Genomic DNA, 9,279 nt, shown 5'->3' with positions numbered 1-9,279 from the left:
TTACTCATTCCAAAGGCTCTTTCCCAGATCCCAAAACTAGCTTGTTGCTCCAGAGTTACACCTCGTCCCTGAGCAGCCCTAATGCTACAGCACCTTGCTGTGGCAAGGTGGTTCCTGGGCACCCTTTGCTGTACCATGAGCAAACCCAGTACAGTGTGAAGGGAAGGCTGAGGATGGTCTAAAAACCTCTGCAGCTTCCTTTATTCCAGTTCCCAGTGTGAGACAGAGCAGCAGGCATGGTCTGGGATTGCCTGGGACACTTGGGTCCATAACACAGCCCTGGCTGCCTCTGTGCCTGCTGTTGTCCCAAAGGACTTGCCATGAATCCGCAGGGAGGGGAGGGAACCCTCCTGGGCCACACTTACACCATGGGTATGCCCTGTGGGCTGTGGGTTTCCAGAAGCTGTAATCCCCATGCTGTCCTGATAGCTCCCACATCAGGGCTCCTGTTCCAGCCAGGGAATGCTGCTCGGGAAGGTTTCCCTATGCCCAGCCCTCGCTGCCTCCCCTCCTGGCCTCTCATACATAGCACTGGAGCTCATCCCACTGAGCCTCAACGGCTGAGCTGGGCAAGCGCCCTGGGAAAAGGGGCCAGAAAGAACACAGAACAGATTCCATCCTGCAGGCAAGGCCACCCCCTTATCTCCAGAGCATGGCACCACTCCATCTTTTCTCTTCCAAGAATAAAACCAAACACAGCACATCGAGGAAAACCTTGCAGTTGCTTTTATAGTCAGCAAGACAAAGAGAACAACGTGCAGGAGTGCTCTTGCAGCCGGGCTGCTCCAAGAACTGCTCATCCAGGGCTGCTTTTCAGCCACATTATTCAAGGAGCCTCTTCACCTCATGCTGCCAGCACTGGGAAGGGTGGCTCTGGGCAGTGTAACCATGTCCTGATACCTGCAGGTCCCTGTTTGTCCCGCTTCGGCCAAGCACAAACCTCATCAGAGAGAAGCGGCATTTCTACCTCCTGAAACACTCTTCATTTCATACAGAGCTGCAGCACAGCAGCTGGAACCTCGAGCAGCTGGATAAAGCCACATGTTACCTGATAGAGCCACACGCTTCCTGTGTGCTGGCCACTGTCACTTGGGCTGTGCCTGGCACCCCTCCGTGGGATGTCTCCAGTCCATCCCCTGGCTTGAGGGCAGCCAGGGAGTCCCAGCTGGTAGCACCAGAGGCAAGAAGCCTCTGTAAGCGTTGTGCTCTTAGGAACTAAGCACCTAAGCAGTTAGTAGGAGATGTGGACTTAAAAACCAGATGTGGACTCTCACATCTACATGTGGGAGGCATCCCAGACCTTCCAGGAAGAGCAGCCATGGTTTTAATCCTGACATCAGCCACCCAGATGTGCAATTAGGCAGAGTGCTCTTCGGGAGCTATATCTGTAGCAAGGCTGCTCAAAGGGTGCAATTACAGAGACCCAGCTGTCCCACAGGAGCCACGCAGAGGATGGCTGTGGAAGCTCCTCACGGCCACATCCCTGCTCCACAGCAGAGACACATGGAGCACGGGAAGTGGGCACATTGCTGGCACCATGCATGGGTCCTAGTGGCAGCTCCCAGGCCTCTTCAGGTGGATCTGACACACTTTGCCATTGCATTACTCTTGTGACCACTGTGTCTTCCTGCTGGTGCCTTCCTCTGCTCTGAGCCTACCTACAGCCTCACGAAGAGAAAGGGAATTGCCACTAACAGTCAGATATCCATTTCCTTGGATCATCTCCGTTTCCAGACTCACAAGTGCCCAAGTAATCCACAGCCATGTCTAGATTTTGCATTGCCACTAACTCCATTAGTAAATGGATTTCTTCTCCCACGTAGTTCCTGCAGCTGCTGATGTCTTCCCAGTTAATTTCTCATATATTTCCTTTCAGATCTGAATCAAATTAGCGAGCAAACGTAATGGGACACAGTAGGAAGGAAAAAGGCAGATAAAAGCTGACACAGACCAGATGCCTCTTTCAGCCACTGCAACACCAATAGAGAGTGTGGGCAAACGTCAGGTGAATGAGAGAAGCCAGGACATGGACAAACACCTCACCGGGATTTGATCACCAGCTGCTTACACAGGGGTTATGAAACCCCCCTGCCCTCAGCACAGCAGCATTTCTGAGCTTCCCCAGTCTCATGCAGCCCAAGGAAGACATGGAGAAGGAAAGCATTGAACAGTGTGGGGGCCAGTGGTCGAAGGAAGACAGGAGCAACGGCCATCCTAAGGGAGCAAACACCTGAACAACAACAAAGAATAGGCACAAACACACACAGAGTTGCCCTTCACCCCCAGTCAGGTACTGGGCCCGTCTTGAGGCTGCTCAAGCTCAGTTACATGCACCTTCACCACTCAGTGCCTCTCAGCACTGCAGCACGTACACACACAAAGCACCCCGTGCCCAGGAGACACTGACTCTCTCCATCAGCACCACCACAAATATATAACTGCACCCTCCTCTTTCTGCTCTAGCTCCCTATAGAAATCAAATGAAGGTCAAAGCCCTTATATCCGAGGCAGCCCGTGACAGGGACTCAAGGGCTGCAAAGAGCAATGGGAAGCTGTGGGAAGGAGCCTGGGAATGGGTGGTGGGATCCACAGATGGGAGAAAAGAGTGTCCAGCAGCAGGGATGCGGGGTCCAGAAGAGGATGGAGACCCTGAGAGTACAGCTACCCCGTCAAAGGCACTCACCAGACACCAAGGGACCATGTTCATGGACTGCAGCGTGCCCTGCATGGCAGAGAGCCTGGTACCCAGCTGTGGTGAAGCCATTTGAGCACAGCACTGACCCGAGGCCAATGCCCTACAGCTGCCTCTTTGGCTTTGATTGAACCTGCACCAGCACAGCTGGTCCTACAGCTTGCTCTAGTGCAGAGTAAGCAACACCACGGCCCTCAACATCTTTAGTGCAAAGTCCCTTGTTCCTTATAAGCCTTATTGTGGAGTATATGGGAAGGAACACGTGTGCACCACTCGCGTGCATGGTAGAAGCATATAGCTCTTCAGATCCTCCTCATCCTCTTTCTTGCTTCTAAGGCTCAAAGTCCTGCATACGTTTCAAATATTACACTTCAATATACACTTTCCATATACATTTCAAGGCCAGGTTGGATGGAGTCTTGGGTGACATGGTTTAGTGTGAGGTGTCCCTGCCCTTGGCAGGGGGTTGGAACTAGATGATCATCAGGTCCTTTCCAACCCAAACCATTCTATGATTCCACGAAATACATGTAAACATGCACGTAAATAAATGATGTCTTCGTCCCAGGTGCTGCTTTCCCTAAGGTGTGCACTGCAGCAAGTGCTTGGGTGGGCACTGGGCCCAGAGCAGCACCTGGGGCTGATGAAGGACAATGAGGTGGTGGCAGCCACCCCACTGCTGGTCCTGCAAAGCAAGCCCCCCCTGCCCCTTGGGCCTTGCACTGCCAGGCCACCAGCATGGCTGGACCTCTTGGGTACCCTCAACTGTGGTTTAATGACAGGAAACGAGGCGCAGAGGGTTTGTTCACAGAGGGTTTGTTTGTGTGTTTGCAGCTCTCCCTTGATGGTCTGCCCCAGTGGGCAGAGCCTGCAGTTAAGGGCTTGCTGAAGAAATGAAAACACGCATTTTTTGACATAAGTGGTTTTATTACTTCAGTTTGCCAGATATTTTATTAAGTGTTAGGAAAATAAGCAAATGAAGCCTCCCACTGGTTGTATTATAAATAGATCAGACACTTGGAGCCCTCCAGTTACTTGCAATTTGTCTCACAGAAAAACCCAAGCTGCCTTTCAGTTCTGATACTCCTCCTGAGTCATAAAGGAGGAGGAAGGCACAACCCTTTGGTCCTGATTTGTAGTTTGCTATTTAGATCCATGTTCTTCCTTCTGTGTGTCTCATTTCTGGCAGCTGATGGAGATGTCTTCCCCTCTGTGCACCAAGGGAGAGGCCTGCACGAGATGCCTCCAGCATCCCTTGGTCCCCACGGCCAAGCCCTCCTCTGGCTGCCACCTGCATCCCTGGTCCCTCTGTGCATCACTTCATCCCTGTGCTATCCCCAGCCTCATCCAAGCCAGTGTGTCCCATAGGCCTTGCAGGAGGCTTTTCTTTCCAGCTCAGTGGTGGAGGAAGATGATGCTGTCAATCCCCTTTGCCCACAGGCTCTCTCGAAGTCCCACAGGGAGGTAAAAGGAAGCGACTGTTTATTAACAGAGGATCCAAACACGGAAGAGCTGCAGGAAGCAAATCAGAGTGAGGCATTCACCGACCCAGCCATGACAATCCTGCCTAAAGAACTGGTTTTGCAGGAAAAAGAAGCCGAAAGCAGGAAAAACAACCATGTAGCAAGCACTGAGGAACCGCCAGGGAAACACAGCGTCTGTATTTCCCCGTCTGACCTGAGAGCTGCTCACTTCTGCTGTCTGCCTGTGCATTCAGCACCCCCATTATGGGACGTGATACAGGGCTGCTTTTATGGCACAGTTGTTTGGGTGCTCTGGTTTGCTGAGCAGTTCGGCTACTGCTCGTATACTCTGTATGAGGTTTCCTTTGAGCTGCTGCTCGTGCACTCTGCTTGTATGAGTTTTCCCTGGCCTTTGCCTTTTAACAGCAGCAACACCCTCCCTTTCCCCACTCCCTGTGAGAAGCAGTTTGACCAGTGGAGGAGGCAGCGAGGCGAGGGTGCCCCTGGTACCTCTGCACCCTAACCCTGCGCCTGCCCCTAACCCCTCCAGATGTGCCTCTGGGTACGCCTGAGCCCGGAGGTGGGTGGCAGAAGACAGTGGCCATTGAAGGAGCCAGAAATACAGCTGGAGAGAGGAAGTTCAAAAATAGCCCAGCTTTTCCTGCACGTCTGGGTTATTTATTTAGTTCCTTGCTGCAGGTTGTGGTTTGGGGAATTATACTTCTTCCCCTCAGTGAGAGGGGGATGAGGAAAGGGAGAGGCTTTGGGGAACAGGCAAGGGAATAAAAAACTCTGTCAAAGTGAAGGGGCTGGGGGGAAAGAGAAGGATCTTAGAGGACCAATAGCAAGGATAAGAGCTTCCCATAAGTACCTGTCAGACTTTAACTCTGAACAAGGAGCAGAAACAGAGCAGAGCAGGAAAACCCCCTTCCTCTTCCACCCCAGCTCTCAGCACCGGTGTTCGCAGTGGGTCCCTGTCACCCTCCCCAGTGCACACCCTGGGGCCGGGGTTGTTGTGCTCCCCATAGCCAGGGACAACCAGCAGCCACACAGCCCTGCTGCCTTGGAGCCCACTCAGTGCCCTGCTCAGCCGGGGGAGCTGGGGGAGCCTGTGTCCCCCCCCTGAGTGCGGACACATCTGTGCTGCTCTTAGTGCATAAAGAGTAGAGAAGGAGCCGAGTTTATCTTTACACCAGGGATGGAACCACATTTCCTACCACAGCGTGTCAGGTTAGTTACTATCCGGTGTATATGCAGCTATTAACCTGGATCAGATCAGGATCTCTTACACGTAGGAAGTCTAAAGACTCCCTTATGATAGTGCTGTCTGCATTGCTGCTCATGGAGTTGAGAGAGGGGTTTTCAGGGAGCTCTGCTGAGACACCCAGCTAGAACAGGCTATTCCAGCAGTGGGTTCCACCTGAGGATCTCAGAGTAGTTTACATCAGCTCGATGACCTTCTTTAAGTGCTCCCCCATGCCAAAGGTGGCGATGGAGGTGGCAGAGAGTCACAAGGAGTGATCTGTGCACCCATGGCAAGTAACATACCACAGACCTGACAAAGCACTGGGGGACACCATGTGATAAAACCCCAGGGAATCAGTCTCAGTGCTTGGAAGGCAACCAAAGCATCCAAGGCACATGTAAAGATGGGATCAAAACCCAGCAGGAGAGCTGCAGGACCAGTAATAGCACAGCATCCGTGGAATTCACTTCAAAGGCTCCTAAAATTGGAGTCATCTCTTACGCAATGAGAGATGGTTTGATGCAGGATGCCCTCGGAGGCCTGAAGCAACTGTAAACATGGACTTAAGGAGCATTATGAGCCTTCTCTGCTGTAGAGAGAAAGGGTGTGAAGAATGGAAGCGTGCTTGGGGTGGAGGCAGCCTGGGGCCCTTTGTTTGTGCTCTGTCTGAATTCCTTGTTTCTAAGTCATCATTATCACAGATCCCCAGCAGCTGAGTGATGTCTCATGGCAGTGTCGAGGCAGGCAACGTGTGTGGAAAACACACTCGCACATCAGGCACAGCTTCTAAACAAGCACTGGGTGAAGTCCCAGCTCAGATGGATGGGTTTCCGTGCAGTTGCCAGTCACTTTCCAAAACCTCCCTGGGAAGATGTTTAAATGGGATTTGGACCAGGCTAACCTCGGCTGTGCGGCTGTCAAGGGAAAGCATCCACAGACGTTATTAATGGTTGACTTGGGGGGACATTGCTCACTTTTGTTTGGATAGTGTCCCAGCCCGTACCAAAACCCTGGCTACAAGTGTTCAGCTGGTCCGTACTGCATGGAGGGTTGTACTCCACTGCTGGGACCAAGCACCATGCGGGACCAAACAGCCAGGGACAGCAGCATCCGACTATAAGTCATTTGGGTAGGGATATTCTCACCTCCTTTGGGCTGCTTGGGATGGAGCATCACATCTGTCATGGTTCAGCATCAGTGTAAATGCTCACCTCCAGCCAAAGGACACAGAAAGGAGGTGAAGGAGGAGGAAGCAGCCTGTGCCACCTGAGACAGAGGGACTTCATTATAGCAGTGAACATCCCACCCCTGGAGCTTACCAATTAGTTCAGTCAGCAATTATTCCTCATCCTCTAATCCCTGTTTAAAATATCCTGGGCCAAGGACGGAGACAGACAGGACCAGCTCCTGGCAGGGCTGCAGCAGTGGGGACTGTGGGTTATGGTGCTAAGGAAGGGATCCCACAGCTCCGGAGGAGCTGGGAATGGCACCGCCGCTGCAGCAGGGCTGGACCAGTGATGCCCGAGGTGCCGGGATGCTGGTGCTGATGAATCCAGCCTCCTGAGGGCTGGGTTCTGCCGTGGGGCGCAGTCAGCAGTTTGGAACAGGTCCCCTCTGCTCTCACAGCTTCTGCAGAAGCAATTGCAGGTGAAGGCAGAGCATGTGCTCAGCAGTTCCTCCCTCAGCTTATCGGGGTGGCCGTGCCTTGCTCCCGGGAGCAGGAGGACCCAGCCCTGAGCCAGCAGGACCACTTGGTTTCGCTTCCATGGGGCAAGAGCTGGGCTTTGCAAAGCATTCCCACCACTTCAGAAGGGTGCTTTTCTGTTCAACCACTACATGCCCTTGATAAGCAAATGCCTGGTTCCTCGGCTGCATAGACTCACAGACTGGTTTGGGTTGGAAAGGACCTTACATCATCCAGCTCCATGGGCAGGGACACCTTCCACTAGAGCAGGTTGCTCCAAGCCCCTGTGTCCAACCTGGCCTTGAACACTGCCAGGGATGGGGCAGCCACAGCTCCTCTGGGCACCCTGTGCCAGCGCCTCAGCACCCTCACAGGGAAGAGCTTCTGCCTTAGATCCAACCTGAACTTCCCCTGCCCGTGAGCCTGCCAGCCTCGCGCTCCACCCCGCACCGCAGAGCATCCGGAGAGGGATGAACAGCAGTCAGTGAGGTTGCAGATCCCACCAGTGCTGATCCTGCCTGCGTCTGCTCCTGGCACATCAGCTTCCCGAAGCTGCTCTTTGCAGAGGGAAATGCTTTGCCCTGTTCTGGACTTGTAAGAATCTCATTTAGCTTCTAGCTGTAGCCAACCACTTGTTCCTAAGAGTAACCTCGTACTGAAGTCCTGTGCTTCTTTAAGTACTCTCTTCTCTCTGCTTACAGCAAAGAAACAGGATGCTTTGCCAAAATATGTTACTAAATAAATAGAACTGCAGGCAGTCTCCACATGACCCCAGCTGGCAAAAGACACTTAAATTCCATTTTAATTCAGCACAATATCAACACTTATTTACCACAGTCCATAAAATATATGTGACACAGTACCTCTGACAGACAGCTTAGCAGCCCCCTTGCTCCAGCAGTGTAAAAGCACAACAGGTAAGTCAGCCCTAAGTGAGCTTGGTGCATGTGGCAGTCCGACATTCCCTTGCCTCCTCTGTCTGGTTCCCAGGGAACCTTCCAGCTGCCTGAAGTAGCTACGGGTTCACCTTTAGTCCAAGCTGTTTGCCTCACTGTGAAGGGACATGGCCACCCTTGTCCAGTTTGGCCTGTTGGTATTGGCTCTGAAGGAATCTTGTCGTTACCATTCCCAATGCCACCGCCACCATGACACATCAAAGATGCACCCAGTTTAGGTGCAACTTCACGAGGCTTTGTCCTGGGTTCCTCTGTATCCCTGACTTGGCAGCAGAGGAAAGGATGGGCTGATACAATCGTGCTTCGTAGCAGGATGGTTCACGCTTGCCTGCAATGCAGGTGTTTTACTCCACACCCTGGGATCCCACACCTTGCCGGAGCCTGGGAATCTGGCCAAAAGCCACCACTGGCCACGGTGGCTGCACACCTTGTGTTGGTTTTCTCACTGGAAGCACAACCTCTGGCACACTCAGTCCCTCCTCGGCCTGGGACACACGGAGGAAGCTCTGCTCTCTAAGCCAGCCCCATTTCAGCCTGTTCACCTGCAGACAGCTCACGTTTACCTGCCTGAGCCAAAGCTGTCAGCCACGGCCCAGTCACAACACAGCCTATTTCGTATCAGGACAGTGATGAAAACACAGCTTCTCTGCCAGCACAAGCCTTTGCCCGAGGGCCACTGCTCCCACTGCCCACGGCTCATGGGGATGGAGGCAGCAGTGGAAAGAACCTGTACCCTCGGCGTGAAAAAGAAGAGAAACAGAAACTGCTTCTTCTTCATCTCAATCTTCAGAGCTTCATGTCCTCCTTCCAAAGGACAAACATGCAATTGTCTTCTCATCGCCCGCGCTACCAAATGCAATATATGAAGTCACAAAAGCAAACTGCCACAGTTTCTGGGAATTCCCAGGAGCTATTTGGCAGGAAGTGAAGGACAAATTGGCCCTAGCACCAGCTTGCTGGCAAGCAGATGATGCAGCTGCTGGGGCTGGGAGTCCCCCAGGGTGTGGGTTTCTCAGGACATGGTACCTGCTCCAGTCAACTCCTGCTTCCCAGCACGTGTGTTTGGCAATCTGGTAGAAGAGGTGTGTTGGGCTAATTGGGGCCAAAAACTCCTCCTGCCACCAGCACACTCATAGAATCCCTCTCCTCCTCCGTGAAGCCTGCCGTGCCCCAGGGGCAGCGTGTCCCTGCTGCCAGCTCTCTGCCAGGGCTCAGCCACAGGCAAAGCTGCTGTGGTT

Source organism: Nestor notabilis, unplaced genomic scaffold (genome assembly GCF_000696875.1).
Source record: "Nestor notabilis isolate BGI_N333 unplaced genomic scaffold, ASM69687v1 scaffold32134, whole genome shotgun sequence".
In the NCBI taxonomy this organism is placed as follows: domain Eukaryota; kingdom Metazoa; phylum Chordata; class Aves; order Psittaciformes; family Psittacidae; genus Nestor; species Nestor notabilis.
The sequence above is the reverse complement of the archived record's forward strand: the minus strand, read 5'-3'. Positions refer to the sequence as shown.